The sequence below is a fragment of the Bos javanicus genome, chromosome 8 (genome assembly GCF_032452875.1).
Source record: "Bos javanicus breed banteng chromosome 8, ARS-OSU_banteng_1.0, whole genome shotgun sequence".
NCBI lineage: Eukaryota > Metazoa > Chordata > Mammalia > Artiodactyla > Bovidae > Bos > Bos javanicus.
The window spans coordinates 40,702,878-40,729,675 of NC_083875.1; the positions used below are offsets into that span (position 1 = coordinate 40,702,878).

A 26,798-nucleotide genomic window follows, 5' to 3' on the forward strand; every position below is an offset into this window, starting at 1 on the left:
TAATGTCTTATTAACTAGAGGACTAGTTACCTCAGGAAGTGTACATTGAGTATGGTGGATCTCTTATTCCTTAGTTGAAAGAAAGAGAAAATATAATAATATATTCAATTGAAGTGAAAGTGAAAGTTGCTCAGTTGTGTCTGACTCTTTGTGACCCCTATACCGTTCATGGAATTCTCTAAGCCAGAATATGGGAGTGGGTAGCCTTTCCCTTCTCCAGGGGATCTTCCCGACCCAAGGATCAAACCCAGGTCTCCTGGCATTGCAGGAGGATTCTTTGCCAGCTGAGCCACAAGGGAAGCCCAATATATTCAATTAATTAAATATAAAATCTAAAATATTTTATTTATAGTTATGTTATATAAATACTTGAATATATTTGTATATATAAAATATGTTCATGTTAAATATAGTATATTTAATAGCCTATTTAATATCTAGAAAACCTGACATTGTACAGCTCTCATTCTTTCAATTCTTCCACATGAACCATAGTTTGAGATTCCATTTTCATCCAGAGGAAAAAAAAAAAACTGTTAGCAGATCAAAATCCCCAAAGATTTTGACAAACTGAAATAATGAACCAAAAGAACCAAATTTAGAGAGCTTTATCTAAGAGAGGTAAAGACCTATATTTGCAACCAAAAATCTAACAAGACTCATAGAAGAAACACACAACTCTGAGGTGGTGATGAGGCAGCAAACTGTGGCTCAAGGGGAAAGGTTGGAAGAATAGTCCTGTTCATGATGGAGAAGACTGAGAAAGTGATGGTGCTCACTTGTCTGGATACTGTCATACAGAAGAGAAAGCTCCTCACTAATATAGATACCCATGCAAATATTACCTTTGGGTAACCACAATGTGCTATTGATATGTATTTCACTTCCTGTCTCTTATTCTTTTTACTATATCTTCATTCGTGTACTTGTGAAATTTCACGTTTCCTTTTTAGTTGCTTGCTTTTTAGCCATAAACATAGGACTTTATTAGATAAACTGTCTTCAGATCTAGTTCATGGTTCTAACTTGTCAAAATCCTTTGGAATTCTGATTTGTTTAATGAGCATCTAAACCAACTCTTCCACTTGTATGCACATTTGATCAGCATACCATTATTATGTTGTAATCCTCCATAATATAGACTGATGGGAAATAGATTCTTAAGATTATTAAGAAGTGTAACTACTTGCCCAAGGCCTTACAGCTAGGGTGTGTCAGAGCCCAGACTATACCTGGGTCTTCTGGTTCTCAGACCAGTGTTACTTCCATGGAACTAGACTCTCTCAAGATAATTTTGAACTGTCAGTAGAACTAAAAATATAGGCTGTAGACACCATGTAACAGAGATTTGCCCTTTGAGTAAGTGCTTTCACAAACATTTTGCAATAAATTATTTTAATAACTTTAGAGTTGGTATTGTCGCCCTCTTTTACAAATAATAGACTCAGAAAGGTTAAGTGTTTTTAATTATTCAGAAAGCAAACTACATATCAGTTTTTGCAAAGAACAGTTTGATTGGGAAGATGTCTTTCCTTTCTGGGATTCTTAAAACATCTTTGAGAATACCTCTTTAGAAGATCTAGGATAGTAGATGAACAAGTCATCAGGAATTATTAAAATGGGAGGACTTCAAGTTCTGATCAGTCAAGATACTAGAGAATCTTTTTACAGTGTACAGAAATTCCAAGATGAAGCAAATTTCCAAAGAGATGCATAACAAGAAAGCATGCAAGCACCATTTGGGATCTGATTAGAATTCTGAGACTAGTTCTTTACATTTAGAAATATAGAAGTTGGGGAACTTTTTCAGGAAATAAGAAAGCAGCATACTTTTGGGCATTATTTGCTCTGTTTAATTAAGAGTTAATGTAAACAAGATTTTGATTTTTTCTGACTGATGGGTTTGAAGAGGTCTTTTAACACCAAGCAAAATCACTACCTTATTTCAGTCATAAATTAGCAAGATTTTAGAGACTTGCTCCACTTTGAATTAGAACAGTAGAATTTAAGAACTAAAAGTTTCCTTGAAAATCCATCCTCTTCTTTGCAAAAATGAGGAACCAAGTTTCAGAGACATGAAATAGCTTAGTCAGAGTCATCCTCCAGGCTTGGGCCAGTACTTGCCGTAAAATTGAGGTTTTGTGGACGCCCAACTTTGTTTCCTGCTGCATATGCTTTGTTGCCTTCTAGTTGGGGAAGCTCACCAGGGCACTATTATTTTCTTTGGAGATATTCAGAAATTGAATATCTCATTTAAAAATATCTCATTTAGAATATAAGAACAAAAACCACCTAAAATAATCACTTCCTTCATCCTTTGTTCATGGAATTCAGCGATGTCCTCCTAGTGGGAAAGTGGCAAGATTTAGGCATGTGCTCTGCCACAAGAGGGAGTTAGGGGTCTTCCGTGGTCAAGTAATTTTCTGTTGGTTCATTGTCTAAAGACAACATGGTAGCCTTGGCAGTTGGCTCAACGGTTGGCAGTGTTCCAGGGACCGTTACGGCAGTTGTTAAGGCTGTTATGGCAGTTGGTGGTGGGTAAATTCAGCCCCTACCCTGTGCCCAACCATATGTCCAGACCTTCCTAGTCCTGAAGCCTCCAGTCAGCTCAGAACAAAGCCAGTCTGAAAAGTCTTCTCCCTGTCACCACTGCAATCACTTGAGCATTTATGCTCAAAACAGCTCCCTGACAGGAAAACGTTTGTGTTCCTCCGGAATGTGAAGGAAGGTTCATGGTTTTTAAAATTCATGAATTGCGTGGAATGGAACGTTCCTTCTTCAAGTACAGGAAAGAAACAGAGAGGCTGTGTCTTTATGACATCCAAGCTATGGGTCATCTCAGGCGGGAAGAATCTAGTTAAGCCAATTATTTGGCATGGTATAGACCTCTTTCCCTTCCATTCCAAGAAAAGGTTATAAATTTTTTTTACTTTTCAATTCATTGCATTGGATTTACTCGAGAATATTCAGACTTAGGCAGCCAGCTGGAGAAATTCAGTATTTCTTTTTTCTGTTTAAAAGTATTTAAAGTCAGTGATTTAGGCTGGATATATGATCAAAGCAAAAAATTAAAAGATTCAAGTGGTCTGATTTTGTTTGTTTTTTTGTTTGGTTAAATACATCTGTGAGGATAGGTTCAAGCCTTGGGAAATGGTGGAGTTTATCTTTTACTATTCTTATCACCCTTTCTATCTTCTCTCCCGCCTTCTTGGGCCTGTTCCTTCCTGTCTTCTGGATGTCAAATCTTCTCATACCCAAGATCAGACTTCAGTTCCCCACCAAAGCATAGTGAAGGATCTCTCTTGCGCTGCGTGTTCTCTCACTTACACTTTTGAATGAAACCTTAGCACGTCTGAGTTTGAAACAAAGACATTTGATTAAATTGATTTACAATAAGATTTTAGCAAACTCTCATGTCTGAGTGTAGGAGCACGCAGCACACTCTCTAGCTTCTTGACCCTTGGGAGATTTTGATAGCCCAAATGAATACTTGGTGGTGGCATTTTAGGAGCACAATATTTTGGCAGCTGGTGGAATGGGGTGAGTTGGAGCAGGGCTTCTCAGCATTGTGAGTGGGTACTAATCTATGTTTGTTACTCTTTTTGAAGTCTTAAATTTTGTCCCTCCACGTGAGCAAGTCAGGGTGATAAGACGGACCTCATTTTCATTATGTTTGAGTCTTTTTCATTTACTTAAGCCATCTCTATTTCAACTGCCTTCCCTTCCTCATACATAATACTTAACAGCATGTCTGTAGAAACTAGAATTACTGTTTGATGATAGTGTATGAAAAATACCTACAACAGACACAGGATTTTCTGAAGAGGGAAATTCCTCTTTTGTAAAGAAATCATATTAAAAAACCTGAATTCTTTTTATCAGTTAAAAATATCCCATTTATTCCAAAATAGAAATCACTTTGTAGTTGTGTTTATTAGCTGCATCAGGTCTTAGTTGCAGCGTGTGCTATTTTTTGTTGTGCCCGGATTCTCTAGTTGTGGTTCACGGGCTCAGTAGTCGTGGCACACATTTAGTTGTTTGCTCTGCGGCATGTGGGAATCGTGGTTCCCCAACCAGGGATTGAACCCACGTCTTCTGCATTTCAGGGTGGATTCTTAACCACTTAAGATCTCCTACTAATGCAACTGTTCACTCTTAAAAATGGCCAAATATTGCATTCTGAGATGTACCCTTGCTGGAGATACAGCACATACTGTTTTTGAAGAGGGAATTTTCTAATGTTCACTAAAAATACTGTGGTCCTAGGTTCCATCTAGTTTTTCAAAATTAACTTCAGGGAGAGACTAAAAGCCTATAGAGGTTTAGAGAAGGATTGGCTCTCCTTTTGGGTAATAGTTTTTCAGTAAACTCAAGGATATCTTAAGATCAAATGAGAATAATCAAGGGTTTCCACACAGACAATGAGAGCCTTGAGTATTCCATTCAGTTTTCTACTGAGGTTTAACCTACAAGGGCAGATTTTTAACTTGACTATGCATTTTGTGTCAACTGTATGTGTTTCAACATTTAATATGCAAGTATCCTTGGGAATTCTATCCAGACTACTGTTGAATCAGAGTTACTGAAGGGCAATTTAAGCAAAAGATCAAGGACACCTCTTTTATAGTAATGGACTGGGAGTCCTGTTATGCCTCCTCATTCCTGGGAACACTGTTGGGAGACTGGCATGGAGAATTCCCACAAGAGGTTGTAACCCTTTTTATTAACCTTAACAGCCATCTAGCCCTTGTGAGATTACCTTAGCTGGTACAAAAGGTTAATCGATGACAGCTGTATGTTTATATGAATGTGTTTTCAGAACAGAAGATTTTAATTAATTTACTGTGGATAGAGCAAAAATACAAATGAAAAATCAGTATACTTAGAAATGTTGCTGAGTCTCTGTTTGTTGAGGATGTGATAGAGGTGGAAAGAATCCAGTCTGGATAAAATAGTGCTGGAGAAGCTGACCATTAAGGGTCCTTTCAATATGAACAGCTCAGACACTAGGAAACATCTCTTGGACAGGACTGTTGCTACTGCAGTATATAGAATTTCAGCTCCAGAATTTGTGTTTGACTTCTAAATGTGTTAAATATTCTTGAAGAAGTTTAAACACATTATTTTTAAAAAATTTTTATAATTTATGCCCTAAAATTCTCTGGTTACTGGGTGTTAATGCAATCAAGTGTTTTAGTATTATCTTCAGCTTATTGATTACTTCTGTTCTTGGTGGTTTTCTCTATCAAGGCTGTCTCTTGGGATTGGTGAAACTGATTTCCAATTTACAGAGAAATTAATGGACCAGTGTCCACCTTTCTTCTTTTTTTTCTCCTCTCTCTCTTTTTTCCTTTTTATTCTGCCATCATCGTCTCTTTTATTACCAGTATTTCTTCTTTACTACCCTCTTCACCACTCTTATTCCTTCCTTTAACTCTTCAAATTCTACTTCTTTCTGAGGTAATTTTCTCAAAATTGGGCATCTGTTATGTTTCCCCATCATTCTCCATCATGATTGCTGGATTTTCTGGCAAGCTCTGTAGGCTCTGCAGAGTTTATTCTTTTGTTTAGGGAAACAGTGGCCTAGAGTGGGATCCTCAGTTTTTCTGTGCTTTGATGCCCATCTACTTCTTTGCTTGAGTATTACCTAAGGGTCCAACAAATGCTTTTGATCACAAGAATGATGTTCAGACTTTCCCCCTATGAAGTAAGATCCCTTTCTCATCAGAGTAACTGAAGGTGGCAAACATCTGACCATGAGCAACTTTAAGGCCAGTTCATCATAAAGTGCCTTTTTAGTGTTGTTTGAAAAATAAGCTGTTGCTATAGGATTTTAATAAAACTGGCCACATGCCGAGATGGAAAGCATGTGGTCATCAACTACAAAGGGAGCTTCAGCTGAGAGGGCTCATTTTGGGATGAAAATTGTCTTCCTGTTTTTTTACTACATCAATGATACAGCAATTTCTTTTATAATTTCCAGTTGTGCACAAGCCAGTCAGCAGAAAAATGAGTTTCCTTTCCTCACTAGCTGAGAGAATATTCTTTTAAAAGGGGGAAAGAAAGATAAAAAAGAAGGAATGAAAGAAAGAAGGAAAAAAACCTATGGCAAAAAGTACATTAAAAAATCCTCCCCCTCCACTGGTTTCAGGGAAGAGAGATTAGTTTGATATACAGTTTGTTTTTCATCAGGCACGTGAGGTTACTGGGGGAAACTGATGAGCACTTTTTAGTGAGTCAATATTGCATAAGTAAATATAGCCTCATTCACTGACCGTTTATCTCTTGTTTATTTCTGCTTACAAGCTAGAAAAAATATCAGTTGATCATTGGAATTTCACTTAGATTTTCTCATTAAACTGTTCACACATTTTATTTCTTTTGGATAGGGAGAAGAGAGATTACATTCCAAACCTGCAAAAACAAAAGAAAAAGTTCAAAGATTGCAAGGTCTTCCTCTTCATCATCGGGGAAGAAGCTTCAAATTAGGCTGTAGATTTTCTACTGATGTGCAGCTAAATTCAGGGTTTTAAAATGTAATAAAATCATTGTGTTATAACAAGGTCAGGAAATACGGTTAGGAACTTTCAGTAACATTTGATGCCAAGCCTTCCCAGTTATATTTGCAAAGTTGGAGCAAGGTCAAATCAGGACTGCTTATAGAATAACTGAGGTAGGAATGTGAGGATCTGGAAGCTTGGGCTTTTACCCAGGATTTATCTTGGCCACATGGGTGAATTACCCAGGATGGAACAGTTAGTTCATATACCACAGCTTTGTAAATCGAAATCTCTGTGCATGTAGAATCTTGCAGACACTCGGGATAGAAGGGGAAGAGACCAACCATCAAGTAATTTTTTTTTTTTTAAACAAGAACTGTTGTCTTAGATTGTGTTCCCTAGGAAAGGGGACCTTACCTTTAAGGGAGTGAAGAAAACAAGATTGGGCAGAAATAGAAATTGAACTGCCCCAGAGTTGTAAGAAAGATTTCAGCCAGTCCTTGGACTCATCAGAGGAATCCCTTCTTTAGGCTAGAGGGCCAGACCTTGGTACTCCCCTACATTCACCAGTCATTACATAAAAACTGCCCACAGGGAGGGCTGTAACCTTGAGTGAGCACACTCCCTTCTGCAGACAGCAGTTCCCCAAGAGGGGCAGCTAGGAGCCCTTAGCGGGCAACCATCGCCAGCAACAACACTCTCAGGAATGCGGTTTCTTTTTTCTTTTCATTTATAAAACAGAGCCAATACTATCAACTTGATGGGATTAATATAAAGAGTAAATGAGCTAACCCTTGTAAAAGACCAAAGCTGGCATGGTAAATGCCAAGAGCTTAATGCATATTAGCAGTTATTATTTAAATAGCAGCAATTTAATATTGCTAATACTATTTGTAAAAGCATTATTAGCCATCAACCTCATCTGTCTGAACTAGTGAGTATGTATTTTCTGGGTGCAAGATGCCAGTTGACTTTGGGAGAGTGACCATGTCTCTGAGATGAATCATGTTTTTCTTATAACAACCACATGTAATCAGTCATGTGCTGTTCTGTTGTACGCCTTCACTCTTGAAAGACATGTTCTGACACAGACAGAGCCTTTTATGTAAAACAGCGTAAAAGCCATAGGTGAGTTGGATGCTTAGATGATGCCTCCAGTGTTTCTAAGCCTGCTGCCTCCTTGAGAGAAAATAGCACTATCTCCATGATGCAAGTGCCCTTGTTGAATAAGGATAGCAGAAGGAAATGATGACTTTTTTTGGGAGAGGAAGAATATCATGCTGTTGTTCAGTCGCTCAGTCATATCTGACTCTTTGCAACCCCATGGATTGCAGCATGCCAGGCTTCCCTGTCCTTCACTATCTCCCGGAGTTTGCTCAAACTCATGTCCACTGAGTCTATGATTCCATCCAACCATCTCATCCTCTGTCGCCCCCTTATCTTCCTGCCCTTAATCTTGTAGTTTAAGTTTTTGCAAATTCTTGTATTCTATTAAAATTCTATCTGTCTATCTGACATTTGTCTCAGCATGAAAAAAAGTAAGAATATAAATACTGGTGCTCGCTTTTATGTAACATGAGGATTAATTATTTTTTCAAGGTAATTACTGATTGAAGTGGAGACCAGGGAAGCCTATATTTCTCAGTTCAATAATTATATTTTTAATTATAAATATTTTTATTTATTTATTTGAAATTGTTTTTTTTCCTCAGTTCAGTAATACCTGATGTTAACTTCAGCAGAAATCAATGTCTGCTTATTATAGTCCCAAGAGCCATTGCAGGCAGCTCTACCTTTTAAAATAAATTTTAGTTCTAAAATTAAATTAAAATCTGGGTCTTGGCATCTCATAAGTACTGTGTACTCCCAAGTTATTTCTATGAAATGTTAAATAAAACATTTATTGGATATGTTACCTTGTCACCAGGCAGGAGCTATTATTCCTCTGTAGACGGAAGGGAATCATTATAAGATAATGAAAGGTGAGAAGTAGTTACTCAAAGGAGTCAGCCAGAAAGATTGTATGGCTCAGTCTCATTATAGTAGAAATAACAATCAGAAATTTGTCCTGATCTTTGCCATGAAGGAATATAAGCAGCTGTTTCTGACTGCCTGAGGCTAGTGATTCCTATAATAGCAGTTCAGGTGAATCTACAAGGTTAAAACAGAAGAGGGAACAAAAAAGATCTGATGAGCCGCAAGCCAGTTCCAGCCACACCAGTAATGGAGTAAGAGGTTGTGAAGAAGTAGGTACATGAGGAGGTTCACCTGTATGTGTCCATGGGTGTGCACAGCTGTGGGCTTTCTTGGACATTTGGGGTTTGATATGTCCTGGAACGACTTTAACAACTGACTTGGTTGGAAGGGGCCACTTTGAATCACCAGAGAGTGGTAACTTAAGATGATAACTCAGGTGAGGCATTTGACATCTCTGGTGAGTACAGCCTCTGTCTCTATAAGCTGGCATAGTCTTACCAGATGAAAATGTCGAGAATGGTACTAGTGACAAGTTTTAAGGATTTAGGGACCCAGCCATTTTCTAAACTACAGCCAGCCTGGGATTTGGGGATCTGGTTGTCTCCTGAACTGCAGCCAGCCTAGAAAGTTTTAGAGTGGAGGAGTGCAGGCAGCAGCAGCAGAGGGAACCCCCAGTGAATTCTCTAAGATGACTGGTTGTTAGTAGGATTTTTATGTTACAGGAACATTTTTTACACTCATCTAATCTGCTCTGAATAGAGACTTCACTGTATAGTGTTGTCTATGTGAATGCCAGACAGACCGTAACCCAAACACATATGTTAAAACACATGTGCACATATACATACTTGTGTGCCTGTCCCTCTGGGAGCATTTGTAGCAATTCTAACTGTATGAAGTATGTCAGGGCCACATGAATGTGGTGCACAGACTGCCAAATTTATGATCTATGGGCTTCCCAGGTGGTGCTAATGGTAAAGAACCTGCCTGCCAATGCAGGAGACATGAGACCCCAGTGTGATCCCTGGGTCAGGAAGATCCCCTGGAGAAGGACATGGCAACCCACCCCGGTATTCTTGCCTGAGAATCCCCATGGACGGAGGAGCCTGGCAGCTACAGTCCATAGGGTCACAAAGACTGGGACCTGACTGAAGTGACTAAACATGCAAGGACAATGAAGGCAAAGGCTTTTGTCTCTTTTGGTCCGTGATATATCCCCAGTACCCAGGAGAGTGCCAGCATAGATGTAGTATTTCACCATCTGTAACAGCAGCACCAACAATACTACCAGAACAATTACATTAGCAAACTAGAGCGTTTCCCTGGATGAGGAGCACTTCAACTTAGGAAGAAGAGTACTTAGCATGTTGCTTGGTCTGTGTTCCTGAATTATTTAATGAGTGGGTGAACTTTTGTATTAGTCTAGTTTTATTTTTTTAATTATGAAAGTAATATCTGGCCATGGTAAAACACACACACACATACATATGCACATTAAAAGAAGAGTATATAATGCAAAGTAGAATTCCTCATCACTCTGGCCACCAGTCTCACTTCCCAGCAACAACTAGCGTTTTAAGTTTGTATGTGTTAGGGAGAACATACTCTACATTGCCCTGTCCTGCCCTTGCCTTTCTTGTGTTGAATGTCTTTCCTTATCAGATCATATAGATTTACCTCATTTTTTTTTTCAACACAGACATAAAATATCCATAGTATTGTATCATGTAGATGTAATTAACATAACATTTAATTGGCCTCCAGTAGTTGAAATCTGCTTCATTCTGAGTCATTTGACATTTCAAACAACCTAACAGTGAATATCTTTGTCATGCCACAGTGGCACCAGCAACAAAACCTCAGTGGGAATGGTGCCTTCTGACCCACCACTGTGCAGTGCAGTTGCCCTGATTCTTGCCCTTTAGTTTTTGCACACATGTCCAAGTATTTCTGTAGGATAGATTTCTAGAAGGACAATTGCTGGCTCAAAGGCTGTGCTCAATGTGAATTTTCATAGCTAATCTCCAAAATGTTGAATGATGTTAATATGAATCAACTGATTAGTCATTTGTTGGAGTCTGTATTAGCCAGAGAAATAGAATATCTATATCCTACTGGTTCTCTCTTTATACACACACACACACATGCATATATATACATACATACATATATATATATATATATATACATGCACACACAAACATATATACATAGGTCTGTATGATCTGATATATATATATATACATATATATGTTTGTGTGTGTATATATACAAAGGGATTTAAAAAAATTCTTTATTGAATTTTTACACTATCATTTCTGTTTTACTTTCTGGTTTTTTGGTTGCAAGGCATGTGGGATCTTAGTTCCCTGACCAGGGATTGAACTCACACCCCTGCATTGGAAGGTGAAGTCTTAACCATTGGTTCACCAGGGAAGTCCCTATAGAGAGATTTTTTATAAGGATTTGGCCCATATGATTATGGAGGGTGAAAAACCCCAAGATTTGCAGTTGGAAAAGTAGAGACCCATGAACTAATGCCTTAATAAGCTCCAGTCCAAGTCTGAATCTGAAGGCAGGAGATGGATGTCCCAACTAGAAGAGAGACAGGCAGAGAAAGCAGATTCCTACCTTCCTTACCTTTTGTTCTGTTGAGGCCTTCAGCAGACTGGGTGAGGCCCACCCACACTGAGGAGAGCACTCTGCTTTACCCAGTCTGCCAATTCAGATGTTAACCTCTTCCAGAAAAGCCCTCACAGACACACCCAAAATAATGTTTAATCAAACATCCGAGCACCTTGTGGCCCAGTCAAGTGACAGATAAAATTAACCATTGCAGTGTCATTCACCAAAGATTTAAAATATGAAACAAATGCTACTCACTTTTAAAAATGCAACTTGAGACAAATAAATGTAACTTTTATTTCTATCTTGTTTGCATGAGTAAACACACTAATGGATTGTATGTGTTAAATTTTGCTTTCAGATTCTTAGTCTTTGGACGCTGTTAATATTTAGAGCTAGTGAATAAATTCCACCTTTTAAAACACTTATTAATGTATTATGATAATGCCAACCCTAGCTCCTGGCATAATGCCCTCCCTTGAAAGTCTAATTTAACCTTCCTTTTGCATATGTAATCTTGCAAACATCAGTGGGCATTTTACATCCAAAGGGCTTTGGGTTCAAACCTTTAGAAATTTCCTCACTGATGTTTCTCAGCTTTTAGTTCATCAGCAAAATTCCAAATTCACTCTTGATGATTTTTATAGCTATAATAGTCATTCAATTTCATTTATAAATGAAACAAGTGGCCTTTGATCACATACTCTTTGCAAAGCCTGATGCTCTCTGTTGAATGTTTTTGTTCCCTTTATATTTTTAAAAGCAGTAGCTGCACTAGAGACAGCTTGACCTTACCGTGAGAAATAGCATTTTATCATGAAACTTGGCAGAGCCTTCAATTTCCTCCCGTTTAATATCTGTCAGTCATTCCCTTTGTCCAGGAAACATTCTCTCTGCTCTCCATGTGAAAGTTGTTATCTCTAGTGGCAGATACAACTTCTCTGGGGCCAGATCATCCTCATCCTACAGCTCAATCATGTAGCATTGCTGGATCCCTGTGGAAAACCAATCATGTTCTTTAAAGTGTGGCTGGAAAGTTAATGATGCAAAAGACAGACTCTGGGTCCCCTACACATTCCATTAAGTTCCTTCCCACTTCCCATAAATTGTGTGCCAATCTTTTTGACCCTGCTGATGAACCCAGCTGGCATAAAATAGAGGCTGAAATGAAAGGAAGAGGTCTTATTTTACTATATCAAAGTATTGAACTGGAAGGGACTTTTAGACTTTGTCTAATCACATACCTTCCTTTTAAAGACAAGTAAGCTTTGTCCAAAAATGGGAAACTGATTTGACCAAGACCACCCAGCTCATTGGTGTCAGGGCTGGAAAGCATCTATTTTTATTAACTTATTTAATTGGTACATAATTTGCATACCATAAAATGCACAGAACTTGTCCAGTTGATGCATTTTGACAAATGGATATATCTATGTAATCATAGCTAACACACCCACATCCAATCAAGATATAGAACATTTCATTACCCTGAGAAATTTTCCATATATTCTTTTCTAGTTGGAAAGTAGATTTTTCACTTCTGATCTAATGTTTTTGCCTGTAGTGACCTTTTCACCATTACATAGGTACATTCATCATTTGGTGGAAAGACCCCAGGGCTGGAAACAGGGATATGGGCTCTCCTTCCAGTTCTTGTTCAATTAACTGTATAATATTAGGCAAGTAGTTTCACCGAGTCAATTTCTCTAGCTATTATAGTATGGGGTATGCATAGGGAGCCAGATTTGAAAGTGAGAAAGCTTGCCTTTGGTTCTTTTACCCTTCTTCTCTGAAATCATTCTTATCACCCTTGGACTGTGAAATGTTGCTAGTTTTAACTCCAGCTTCATTCTGTGCATTGTTTTGATCTAGCTAAGTACCATTAAAAAGTGAGCTGAGTTGTCCGTCTTATGTCAAGATATGTTCCTGGAAATGCTTGTGTTTAATAATCACGGTGACATCTACAGTTTATTGGAACCTATGCTGTATATCAGACATGTGTTTAGTGCTCTATATATGTTGCCTACATAGATGCCGCCTTACAGGAGCTGTGTAAGGTTGTTGGGTTTTACATAAGGCCAGTCTGAGGCTCAAGTAGGTTAAGTTACTGGCCCACAGTTGCACAGCTAGCAAGTAGCAGAGTTTGCACTGAGACCCAAATCTGCCCAACTCCACAGTCAGGACACTTTCCATTCCCTTTCCCTGCCTCAGGGAAATCTTGAAGATGACAGTGACTTCACCCAAAGGAATAACTCTTTGAAGGTAAAATTTGAGGTAGCGTATCTTTCTGGAGGGAGAAAGACATCTGACCAGGGAGCTCATGGACAACTTATGCATCACCCCAGTGCTGTCGCTGTGATGGTCCCAGGACCATAGTGAGAAAGACCTGAGAAAGCCCTGTGAACTGCACACTGCTTTGCATGAGTTCTACTATGTTTCACTGGGTTTGGGCAATTTTATGCTCTGGGGTTTGGACTCTGTAAGATGGAGCAAATGGATTTTGGAGGTAAGGTGTTATTACAGCCAATATTGCCTTTAAAAATTGAGATTCAGGCCAGAGTATATAACTCTGTTAATTACAGGAAAAGGGAAGGGAATCATCATGCACTCACCGAAGGAAGTAACTGGCTGAGGACCTTATGCCTGCTAAAGAGGTTCTCTGTCCTCTTTCCCACAACAGAAAGAGAGGTGTCCTGATTTAAGGGTGTGAACTGAATTTTAATCATGCATGCACACAAAAATGCTTAGGAAGTTTTGCCTGAGAGAATACTGAGAGTTTCAGTTGGGGTATCTAATTTCATTCATATACCTTTGCTTCTAGTTGTCTGGGTTGCAAATTTAGCATAGTATTCTTTTTAAAAAGCCCTCTTGGCTATTGCGTTTTTCTGAAGTAGTACAGAGGAGACTTTGAAAAATAAAAGCAACTCAACAGATACAGGGACCAAATGAAGTATAGCACACATAATTCAGAACATACTATCCCATTGCAAAGGATATGCAGGCCCCAGGAGAAACAACTGAGAACAATTCTGCCATGTGGTTTATGGGAGGAATCTAGGTCTGTCTTAAGAGCATTCCGGGCTCTATCCTACTACTGATTAAAACCTCCTTTTGGGTGACTTCTTGACCTTGGACTTGCTGAAAGACGCTCTTAGGCAATGAATCAGAGTGCAGTCCTTAGTTTTGTTGGTAATGCACAGATATACATGCCACTCTTTGGCTAGTACCCAGAGGCAGCTCTAGAAATGCCTTAGTCATTTTTAAGCTGAGCTGAGTCTGGAGACAAACTTTGGCCTTTGAACTTTGGAAATGCTGAGACTCAGTAAACTTGATTAGTTTTTGTGTTAATGAACTTCCACAGCTCCTTCTTATCTTTTAAAGAAAGCTACCTGAGGTCAGAGCCCTGAGACTTCACAAAAGCAGATGATAAAGCATGCAGTTGCATTCACAACAGAACAGTGGAGGCTTTGAGGGGTTGTTTGACTGTAGAAGTTCATACCCAGCTTCGGGGTACAGAAATTTGATCATCTTTGCCTCAACAGTTTTAGCCTTTAATGGCACAAGGATATCAAGATAGGACAGATCTCAGAGTATGAAAGAAAAAGAGGATCAAGTTTGTTTGTTTACTGAGGGATAAACGATGGAACCAAATCTTGAGAGGTAGCCACCAAACACCAGGCTGACATAACTTTCCAAAGAGATAACTTGCCTCCTGACCAAATAAATAAGCCAACAAGCCACTAAGGACTAGAGCTCTGAAGAAAGACCCCAGTGCTCCTGGGTCTAAAGAGTAGTCATTTACATCTGCTAAATGTGTAAGCAATAGGACTTGTTTTGTGCAAAGGGATATGTTTTTCTTTTACAGTTCACAAAATCTGTCAGTGCTTCACCAAAGAATATTCATGTTTGACTAATGTCTGAGAATATTCATTTATGACCAATTCATTCTTTTGACCACTCCATCAAAGTGTTTCCTGGAGTCTATAGCACAGAGGTACAAGGACAAGTGAAACTGCCCAATACCACACCTAGCCTTTCAGGCTTGTCTTGGTCCTGATTATCTCTATGCCCTTGAAAGCCTGTGGGTGGCCAAGTGGAAGAAATCTCTCTACAAAGAGATAGCCTAACCCAAGACAGGGTTCATTTAATGACCATCTATAAAGGCATGGCTATTTGGTTACCATTCTGTGCTCTCTGATACTGGAGATCAGGAAAGTCTCTTGCTTTTACCCAGAAGATGCCCTACTGTGCCTCAGCCATCTGTGTTATCATGCCCTCACTGGCCAAAAAGATACAAGCTGAACTGTGAGCTACTTTAAGATTGGAGATCAATGATTGAAGCCTTGAATAAAAAGTCTAACGTAATTTTAGTAGTTATGGGCCAACCTCAGGTTTTCCCCTGTTCCTGAGCCATATGCCTTCATGACCTTGAGGAAATCAGCCATCCAAAAGAGGGCATTACTGGGTGTTGCCTGAACCTTACTGATGTTAGCAAGGCTCAAGACAATGGCTGCATTTTTGTTTAAAGGAGGAATACAGTGAACCCAAACAAGCTTCTTCTATAATATCAAAAATCCCCCTTCCCACACCAGTTGTGAATCTAACTTTATGAACAATGGTAGTTCAAGTTTATACTGAACATTTTGTGAAAAGGCGGGTATAAACCCTCTAGGGATTAAACTAAATCTCCTTAGATCGAAGACACAAGTAGAGGCACAAGTTTCATTTTTCTCTCCAGATTCAGAATCCAGAAATTTTTTTAAAAAACAAAAAAACTGTGCATTCGTTTTCTCTGAAAATGACTTCTTTGTGCTCTAGATTTCTAGCTCAGAGATAAAATTGGATTCTTTAAAGAGGCTCAGAAACTAATTTTAAAAACCTAAGGCTCATCAATAAAGGACAGAGAGTATTTTGGATACTATTTTATGATCCTAGTTCTAGAGATCATCGTATCATGTTCAAAATAAAATCTTTCATCTTTGCTTAATATCCATTATTGCTGCTGCTGCTATGTCGCTTCAGTCATGTCCGACTCTGTGCGACCCCATAGACGGCAGCCCACTAGGCTCCCCCGTCCCTGGGATTCTCCAGGCAAGAACACTGGAGTGGGTTGCCATTTCCTTCTCCAGTGTATGAAAGTGAAAAGTGGAAGTGAAGTCGCTCAGTCATGTCCACCTCCTAGCGACCCCATGGACTGCAGCCTACCAGGTTCCTCCATCCATGGGATTTTCCAGGCAAGAGTACTGTAGTGGGTTGCCATTGCCTTCTCCATCCATTATTAGGCAATACAAATTAAAACTTTTTGTTCTTCTTGCCCATGAAAACTGTACTAATTCTGGTAAGTTAAATGGAAAGTTTCTTTTCAGTATAAAATCTGAATAAAAAATTCTTAGAGAAAGGTATTTTTGTGTTTTAAAGTATATTTTTGAATATTTTGCAATAAGCTTAAGCACTCAACAGTATTATCTGAGATAAGATTTTTCCTCACCCCTCCCATCTTGATTTATATTTTACTTAATCGTTTCTAGTTTTGGAAATATAGAGCAGTATGAAAAATAATAAACTATTACCCAGTACTCACTAACATTTTATTATATTTGCTTTTAGTATTTTTTAATTAAAAAATAAGACATTTTAGGTCAAATCGAAGTCCTCTGTATTCACCATTTTCTGTCTTACCCCATTCCCAGGGTAACTTGCTAATATGAATTTAAGAGAATTCATAATTTAAGAATACACACATCTTGTATTCTTAAAATATTTCTAATATTTTTTGTGTGCATACTTATCAGAGGACAGTATGTCCTGAGGAACATGTATGTTTTAAATGTATAAGAGGGACAGTTTATCCTACTTTTTTTTTTGGTATATATCATCTTACAAGTTGCTTTTCTCGTTCAATATTGATTTCACTATGAATGTCTTGATTAGTGGGCTTTCCAGGTGGTGATAGTGGTAAAGAACCCGCCTGCCAATGCAGGAGATATAAGAGACAAGTTCGATCCCTGGGTCAGGAAGATCCCCTGGAGGAGGGCACGGCAACCCATCCCAGTATTTTTGCCTGGAGAATCCCATGCACAGAGGAGCCTGGTGGGCTACAGTCATAGGGCCGAAAGAGTCGGACATGCCTGAAGTGACTTAGCACACACACATCTTGATTAGTGGATGAGCCTTATTTGTTTATATTATTTATGGCATATGACATATTTGGAATTACTTATACCATTTTAGTTTTTTTGTTCTTGCTTTTCCCATTTTGCTTGCTTTTCCCCTCTTCTATTAGATGGTTACATTTTTTTATTTTCCAATTTTTTTTACTAGTTTGAAAGTTACACATTCTATTCCTAGTCCTCTAGTTAGGTAGCTTTAAAATTTTGTTATACATAGCTCACATTATTTTTAAAAAAATACTAAAATTAATTTATACTCTTCTTCTAAACAAGGAATTTAGCACAGTTTTTACTACAAACAATCCTCTTGGGTCTCCCATAGTAATTATTGTTTAGAGTTGTAGTTCTACCTTGTTTTTAAATACAAAAGAGTGTTTATTATTGTTAGCATATTTTTACATATAAAGTTGATTTGTTTTCTTTCCTCACCATTGCTCTTCAATTCCATCTTTCATTTGGGCTTCCTATTCTTTCTTGCTGAAGTCTCTCAGTAGTTCTTTTGGTGAGGATCAAGTAACTCTTTTGGACTTTGGGTATATAAAAACTGTTTTTATATTACTTTCATTCTTGAGTTATCATTTATCTGTGAATTTTATTGTGTCAGTTTTTCTTCTTAAAGATATAATTCATCCTCTCTTCTGGCATCTGTTGCTTCCTAAGAGAAGTTTGTAGTCTAATTGAATGATTTTTAATTTTGAGATAATCTGCCTTTTCTGTTTGATTTTCAAATTTTCTTTTAATATTCTATAGTTACACTACAGAGTGTCAATATTTAGAATTGTTTTTATCCTGCTCATGACTCAGTGTGGTTTTTATTTATTTTTAATTTTAAGTATTTTTCTGGTTCTAAAATCTCCTCTATTTTCTCTTTAAATATTGCTTCTTTCCTGTTTCTCTATTCCATTTGTCAATGTTAAAAAAATGCACAATGTGAGAGTTGCGAGTTAAGTTTTATTTGGGGCAAAATGCAGACTGCAGCCCTGGAGACAGCACCCCAGGTAGCTCTGAGAAACTTCTCTAAAAGTCATGGGGGAAAGGTCAGTAGATGCATAATTTTGGTAAAGAGGGAATACATGCAATCAAGCACCTATTTTTGCAGAAGCTTTCTGCCAGTCACGAGAAACAGTTGTCACCATGAAGGATTTTAGTGCTTTTCTAGATATGAGGAGATACAGGAATTGAGCTCACAAAATCAGCTTCTGAAAATATCTAACTATCTGAAGACCTGTCTTGCCAGTTTTTCACTGAGCACAGAGTACCTCATTTCTGCTCTCCACCCTGAACTCCTTTCAGGGAGTGTTGAAAATCAGCAGGTGCAGCAGCACATGATTTGATTCTTGAAGAGGTAGATGGCAAGTGCCAATTTGTAGCCAACACATTCTTTTAGAATTTCTACTAGAATTACACTTTTCCCCTTTTTTCCCTCCATGTCTCTTAGTGTCTTGTTCAAATCTTTATTTCTGTAAATTTCTCTGTTCTATATTTGCTGTTATTTTTTCAGCTCTCAGTTCACTAATTCTTTTCTCAGTTGTTTCTTTTTTTATTTAAATGAGCATTTTTTTTTATTTCTACTAAGTTCTTTTCTAAATCCAGTAGTTCTTGTTTCATAATCTTATTTTTAGATTAGAGATTTGTATTTTTCCTTTTTGTAACAAGGATACTATTTTAAAAACATTTTCAGATATTTTATTTTCCTGTCCTGAAAATCTTATCATCCACATTGCAATGACTGACAGGAAAGGGGAAATGCCCACTATATTTTCTGTTGTTGTTCTTTTTTTTTTTTTAATTATTTATTTAAAAAAGACATTAATCAGTTTTCATCACCAAGTTAGATTTTGTTTGAATCCACAACAGGGTAATAAGCTTGAAATCCAGACTCCTTTAAACGTGGAGAAGTTATTCTAACCAGCCTTGAGGTCTAAGCAAGAAGCCAGAATCAGTAGGGAAAGTGAAAGTCTAAAACCCACCACTTTAAGGCGTGTGCATGGGCAGGACCAGCTATGTGGATGTGCAGCCTGACCAGTCGCATGGGGACCCATGCTTAGAAGGGCCCCGTACTTGGTTTAATGCTCTGCTGTTACTATCTAGAAATTCTTAATCATTTGTGAACAAGCAGCCCTTATTCATTTTGTACTGGGCTCTGACAATTATGTAGCTTGTTCTGGTACTAGGGGAGGTCCTGAAAGACAGGAAGAGGAGGTGAAAGGAAAAATTAACTTTTACTGGCCTCAGGGCATTGGGGGTAGAAGAAGCAGGAGAAAAGTGAGCCAGACACATAGATTCACTTCCTCCTTGGCCCAGGAAAGAGGATATTATATCACTGGGGATGAACACCAGAAAGGGTCTTTTTGTCCCATTTAACATTTTGAACCCTGGAAGGAGAATTCAACCACCTACCTCTAGAATGGAGATAATAAAGCATTCTGAAAGAGACTTTAAATTAGTTTTTAAAAAGTTCCCAAGAGATATAAAGCAGTAGGATTGTAAATTTACACATGCTGTACTCAGGTGAACAGATAATATGTGGTTTAAAGAAATTTTCTGTTAATTACCCAGATTTCTTTAATAGTTCCCATCCTTACAGAAGTGGAAAAAAACAAAAATCTCAATTTTAAGTCGACTCCAATAAGCCAGGTCGACTGCAGTAATTGAAAGAATCCTCCTAAGCTTGATTTTTGTTCTTGATTAAACTTGCCCAACTGCTCAGAAATTCACCTGTTCTCCCTTTGTTCTCCCAGGTGCTGACTCATGTCTAGATGATACAGCAAGGTCATGGACCTTGAAGAATGGAAACTTCTTCCTGAAGATGGTGAACTGGCAAGATAGGAACCTTGATTCCTGATGACACTGTGAAGATTCCATATCAGTTCTACCTCCTCTGAACTTCTTTTAGGTGAGAGAGAAATATATTTCTATTTTGTTTAAGTGATATTTATTTTAAATGTTCTCAGATGTTCAGACAAATTTAATTCTGATACAGATACTTAGGCTGATTCTAATTTTTTGCTGCTGTAAACTATGCTGCAGTTAGCATACTTGTCCAAACATCTTTGCTCATTTGTCTGACAATATTTTGGATCTATTCCTAGAAGTTGAATTATCAATTAAAATATTTATGGACAGTTTTTATTGTTTTGTGAAATATCTTGCCTAACTTGGGGAGGCATTCTTTATGGGGATGCTCTTGGGCAGTGAACAAATTGGGTAGAAATATGTAGGACACTGATATTGGGAAAAGGTTGACATACAGGGTAATGTAGATGAGAGCCAGATATCCCCAGGTCAAGCTAAAATGCTTCTATTTCCTTTATTAAAATGACTGAATCAAAATCAAAATTATAAAAAAATAACCCAATAAAATATTTGTGTTTCAACATTCAGGTGTTCTATCAATCGTACTTAAGATATTCATTTGATGTAATTATAAAGCAATAGACACGTGCACAGGCTAGTCTGCTGGGCCCATTTCCTTCTGTGATTTTTAGTAGACTCTGGATTGTTAGATTATTATTCTTAGGTTATTATTGGATTATGTGAAAATCAGTCTAAAAGCCTCTTGGAAAAGTACATTTCCGAGCTTCACATATTCTAATTCAAGTGACAGGGGTGGGACCCGGGAATATGATTTTTAACTGTCATACTACTTTGAGAAGCACTTATCTGGATACTTTAAAAATTTTTTTGGCAGCTATTGGTTGAAATCCCATCCATCAGTAAATCTTACTGATTCATTGTTAATTACTTTTTTGGTCAGCAAAGCTGACCGAAGATGGGCAAAGAGGTACAAATGGTCTTTTCCATCAGTTGATTGACATTTTATGACTCTGGATTTAAAGTAGTGGCCACATATATGAATAATGAATATGATATTTTAGGAATTATTTAATGTATTTTTCATTCCTTGTAAATCAAGACACCATATGGCTTCCCATCCTTTTAATCAATGAGTTTCAATGCTTCAGGGGCAGGGTAGTTACTGGCTAGAACACCAAAGTCATCGCTCAACTTTGACTGTCAAATGAAGCTTTTTAATGTATTGTGTCCCCAGGGAGAAAGTGCTGTTGAAAGCAAGGCTACATCAAGAGAGAAAAGGAATTTCTAAATTTCGAAGCTCCCTTTATATATCATTTATTTCTAGTGATATTGGATTCTTATTAGAGAATGAAGTCTGTAAAATCTGTACTTTCCTACTTTATTGATTTTTTTGTGTGTAGCCATGTTCATGATCAGTTTTTATAATAGGTCTTTCCTTTAATGGATGTCAAGTTCTTTAGCAATTAAAACAAGTGACTTAAACAAAACAAAACAAAACAAGTGAGTTGATTGTAATAGTTCCTCTGAAAACCTATATTTGTTTTTTTGTCTCCTAGATCAATAAAGTATATTAAAATCTCTTCTATAACTGTGTTTTATCTGTTTCTTTTTAACTTTTGTAGTCAAATTGTACTCTAATGTTTAAAAAACAAAAGTTAAAAACAAACTGAGCAAAATAATCCCTGCCTTATTCCTTCCTATTTCCAAATTTTCACTCCTCAGAAGCAAATAAGCAGTTGGAAGTACCAACTTTGCTTATCTTCTGGTTGTTACTACCACATTTCAAAATTGCATGTAACTTTGTGGCTTTTTGGTTTGTTTTTAATTTTTATTGCAGTATAGTTGTTTCACAATGTTGTTAGTTTCACGTGTACAGCAGAGTGAATCAGTTATACGCATACATGTATCCACTCTTTTCTAAGATTACTTTTCATATAGGCCACTGGCAGAGAATTGAGCAGACTTCCCTGTGCTATGCTGTAGATTCTTATTAATTATCAATTTTATGCATAGTAGTGTGAATGTGTTGATCCTAATCTCCCAATTTATCATCCCCTGCTTTCCCCCTGGTAACCATAAGTTTGCTTTCTACATCTGTGACTCTATTTCTGTTTTGTAAGTAAGTTCATTTGTACCATTTTTTAAGGTTCAGCACATAAGCAATATCATGTATTTGTCTTTTTCTCTATGACTTACTTCACTCAGCTGACGATTTCTAGGTCTATTCATATTGCTGCAAATGGCGTTATTTTGTTCTTTTTCATGGGTGAGTAATATTTCATTGAACATATGTACCACATCATCTTCATCCATTCCTCTGTTGATGGGTATTTAGGTTGCTTCTGTGTCCTGGATATTGCAATAGTGCTGAAGTGAACATTGGGTTCATTTATCTTTTTGAACTGTGGATTTCTCTGGGTTTATGTCTAGGAATGGGATTGCTGGGTCATATGTAGCTCTGTTTTTCGTGTTTTGCAGGGGTCCCCAACCTATTCGGCATCAGGGACTGGTTTTGTGGAAGACAATTTTTCCAGACTGGGGTGGGTGGGATGGTTTTGGGATGATTCAGGTGCATTACATTTATTGTGCTTTTTATTTTTATTATTATTACATCAGCTTCACCTCAGATCCTCAGGCATTAGGTCCTGGAGGTTGAGGACCCCTGTTTTAGGGAATCTCCGTACTGCTCTCCAAGTGGTTGTACCAATTTATAGTAACCAGTGTTTTAACTAGTGCTTAAGGTGACTCTATTGCACACTAAGGTTTCAGAGCCAGGGACTAGACCTTGCTAATTAGTATGAATCAGTAAGGACTCTTGGATGAGATTAGTTGGCTGATACTTTGATTCAAGGGGTTTGACCTAGTTAGTTTCTATTGAGACAGTGGGAAAGGCTGGTAGGGGATAGCCCTGGTTGAGGGGTGTCTGGTAACAAGGCTGCCCAGAAAGGTCAGCAGCCAGGTATGTGATCAGCCCTGAACACACGGTTTCTTCCTCATTTGAAAAGCCATGTTCTACCAAAAGAGAGCCCAAGCCACCCAAGGGCCACCCAACAGCTGCTCCTGGATTTGGTGAGAACTAAACCCTGGACACCATGTTAAAATTTAGCTTTTGGAGCCCCACACCAGCAAATTCCAGTTCTCTGGGTATGTGACGGGCACCAGGAAATAACATTTTAAACAGGCATCCACAGTGATGCTGATGTAAGTGGTGTGTAAACCAAGCTCTGAAAAACATTGGTTTTATGGGCTGCTATATTGAGGCTTTGTGAGACCAACTTATGAGACTTTCAGATTTTAACCCTGGTTCAGCTTCAGAAGGTCTAGGCTCCTCCATGGGTGTACAGATAGCAAACCCAGGTCACCATGTGCAAAGTCACTGGCTGAGCTCTTCATCCCAGTGCCTGGCTCCAAAGTGAGGATTTTGATGTCAGCAAGAAGCTTCTTTGTTTCAGGTCTCCCCAGCCCTGTCATTGCACTTCAGTCTGCAATGTCATTCTGGTGTCCCCGCCCTTGCTTAGGAAACTTGGCTCTATGCAAAATCCAATTTGCTTCACATGAGCCTAACTGCTTGTGATTGAAGTCAGAAGCAACAGTTCGAAGAGGCTCCTTCTGAACAGAAATACAAAGCGCTGCACATATTTGGCCTCCAGGTGGCGCCAGCCTTTTGGAAAAGGAGGCTGTTTATGTAACAGATTGGCAGTTTCAGCGGCTGTGTAAATGTCATTCTTTAAAAATAAAGACGAAACTCTCAGTTAACTCAAACAGGAGCAAATTAAAAAGTAGAGTGAAACATCTATTTCATGAACACAATTCATTTGCTGTCTCTGGTACTTCAAAATGATACCTTTTCTCCAAATGATAACTGGCACCCTCCCACTGGCTTTAGCTAGGCAGTGACAAAACAACAGATCAATTCACTCACTTCAGTGAAGGAGAAAAATTCAGTCAGTTAGGATGGGCTTCATGTAACTCACACACCTGGAGACTGAATCCTTTATATGCAACCAAACTTACAGGCAGAGCCACTGAAACGAAACAGGTGTTAAGCTTGACCCCAAAAACGTAATAAAGAGGTTTGGTATTGAGTCTTAGTTGTTTTTAAACCAAGGTATGATTATTTTTCTTTCTGAACTCACCAAGAGGGTCCTTGAAATATCAGTCTTCAGTCGTTTTAAGGGTATGTCTATAACATATAAAGTCATCTCATTTTGAGGGCTTTGTGTCCCATGTACAAAATCTCAACCTTAGCTTCAAAATGGAATTACTTGGGAAGCTTTTAAAAATTCCAAGGTTCAGGCACATATCCCAAACCCATTATGTAAGGATCTGGAGTTGGGACCCAGGCAACCGTACTTTTTTAAGTTCCTGAGATGACATAATGTGAAGCCACCCCTTTCTGTTTGCAGCTCTTTTCTCTGGAGTTCAGACCCTAGTCCTCTGGGCTGCCTGCAGGGACCAATCTCTAATTCTCATACTGCTTCTCCCAATTTCTCTTTTCCTTGGGTCTGGTCCGAACCTCACGCAGACCAATCCCTGGTGGTTCACCATCTCCAGTGTCTTATGCACATCATCCAGACATGTCTGAAGTCCAATGGTGGCTACCCCTTGACTACAGGCTTGAGAACTCACTACATAGTAATTGACTGGTAGATAGGAAAGATAGCTCATAGGTTGTCTAGTATGATGATTCCCGATTCCAGTCCAATTCTTCTCCTGAATAAGAATAGCTCAGGGAGCTTGTTAAAATATGTATTTCTGTGCTTAAACTCAGAAAGCCCCATTCAGTTTGTCAGGAGAAAGACCTGGAAAGCTGTATTTTAACAAGCTAAGCTTCTGGGAGAAACTGATCTAAGTCCAACACTTCCAATGCATAGAGGTAACAGAATCTCAGAGGATGTAACTTATTCACGGCCACTTGGCTAGTTAGGAGAAGGTTAGAATCAGGTGTCCTGACTACTATGAAAAGAAGTCATGCTAGGAGAAATACAAGTTTTGCTTTTTAAAAATATTTTAAAAATCAATGAATTTTCTTTCCAACCGTACCGGTTAGATATTCCAGAAAGAGCAAAGCCTTCCAAAGTCAGATCTGTGTTCTAGCTCCTGCTTAGCAACACATTAGCTGTGTGGTTTGAGGTAAGTATTTTCATCTCTCTGAGTCCTAATTTCTTTATCTTTCAAGTGGGGTGTTACTTGTCTCATAGGGTTTTGCAACATAATGTTGCAGTGGAGAGGACTTATTTTGAATGAGTATGAGAAACTGTTTAGAAACTCCTAAAATGAGGCCAGGGAGAGGATTTTACAATGAGTTAGAGCCAGAGAAATATTGTTTCTGCTGCTTTTGTGATCCGATTTTAACAGCATGCGTAGCCTACAGATAATGAATAGATGTGGAAATGGAGGCCCAGCAAGGTGAAGTGACTTGCTCAAGATCACATAACCCATTGCTTTCAGACACAGGTCTTCTGACTTATAAATAAATCACTGCTCTTTCTTCTACATCTCCTTGTCACCAAGGGAATTTCTTCCAGTTAGTAAGTTTTTACATTAGATGATCATAGTACTGTGTTACCTACCTGAATTTCTTGGAAGTAGATACAGACACCAAAGATAGGATGAGGGAAGGATTGCTCAGCCCACTAACCTTATCCTCCTAAGTCTGGTTCAGTGGTGGAAGGGAACTTAGGGCACTTTAGCAAAGGACAAGGGATCCAGGGAAGGACCCCTTGGATCCTTCTAGGATAGATAGGTCTAAACAGATCCTCATGCGGGTTCAGACCTTACCCTAAGCAATGTTGAAAATGCTCACCATTTAGCCGTGGGCTATCTGGGGCCCTACAGGAGAGATGCTAGATGGAAACTAGGTCAGTGCCTTTCTCAGGGCTAGTGAGGTGGGGATAGACCTTGGAATTATCACACTCTGCCTGTTTTCCACACCTGAAAGCTTTGTCAACACAGGAAGAACATGGAATTGAGATGACACTACAATTTGGGCAAAAATCCTTTGCTGAGTAGTATTGCTAAATATTTGGTAAATCTGGCAACCTTATGAGTTGATTGAGAATTTGCTGGAACTGAATTGTTTCATTTATCTATATATAGCTAATTGATCAAATTCACAGGTTAATTGGCTTAGAGCTTCATTTCATTTTGTGGTATAGACTTTGATCATCACTGAAGGTATTTCTTATGTTTGTAATTTGTTTTAATTTTGGCACTGGGGCATTCAGTAAAAATAGGTGGAAAGGGGTGTTTCTTTTGAGAGCCCTTCTCATTTTAGTTGTAGGTTGATGGGAATGGACATGACTGCCCAGGTCACATGTCAAATGTGCCCATAGCCACACTTTGAAACTTTGAAAGTCAGAAGTAGAAAAGGGCCATGAATACTGCCCCACCCCACCTCTCATGCAGATAAACTTCTATAGTGTCTGTTTGCACAAGAATGAATGCTGCTGCTGCTACTGCTGCTGCTAAGTCACTTCAGTTGTGTCTGACTCTGTGTGACCCCACAGACGGCAGCCCACCAGGCTCCACCGTCCCTGGGATTCTCCAGGCAAGAACACTGGAGTGGGTTGCCATTTCCTTCTCCAGTGCATAAAAGTGAAAAGTGAAAATGAATTTGCTCAGTCGTGTCCGACTCCTAGCGACCCCATGGACTGCAGCCTACCAGGCTCCTCCGTCCAAGGGATTTTCCAGGCAAGAGTACTGGAGT

The 26,798-nt window shown here is 38.5% G+C and overlaps 1 long non-coding RNA gene across 2 annotated transcripts; it reads left to right on the forward strand.

The window, feature by feature from the left end:
• The first annotated feature begins 2,305 nt into the window (after positions 1-2,305).
• Positions 2,306-23,950, forward strand: LOC133252638 (uncharacterized). 2 transcript variants are annotated; one of them, XR_009738010.1, is made up of 3 exons: positions 2,306-2,912; positions 20,014-20,168; positions 23,608-23,950. It is a non-coding gene; the product is annotated as an uncharacterized LOC133252638 (long non-coding RNA). The 2 variants fall into 2 exon arrangements; XR_009738011.1 differs by lacking the exon at positions 2,306-2,912 and adding an exon at positions 3,085-6,673.
• Positions 23,951-26,798: the final 2,848 nt, after the last annotated feature.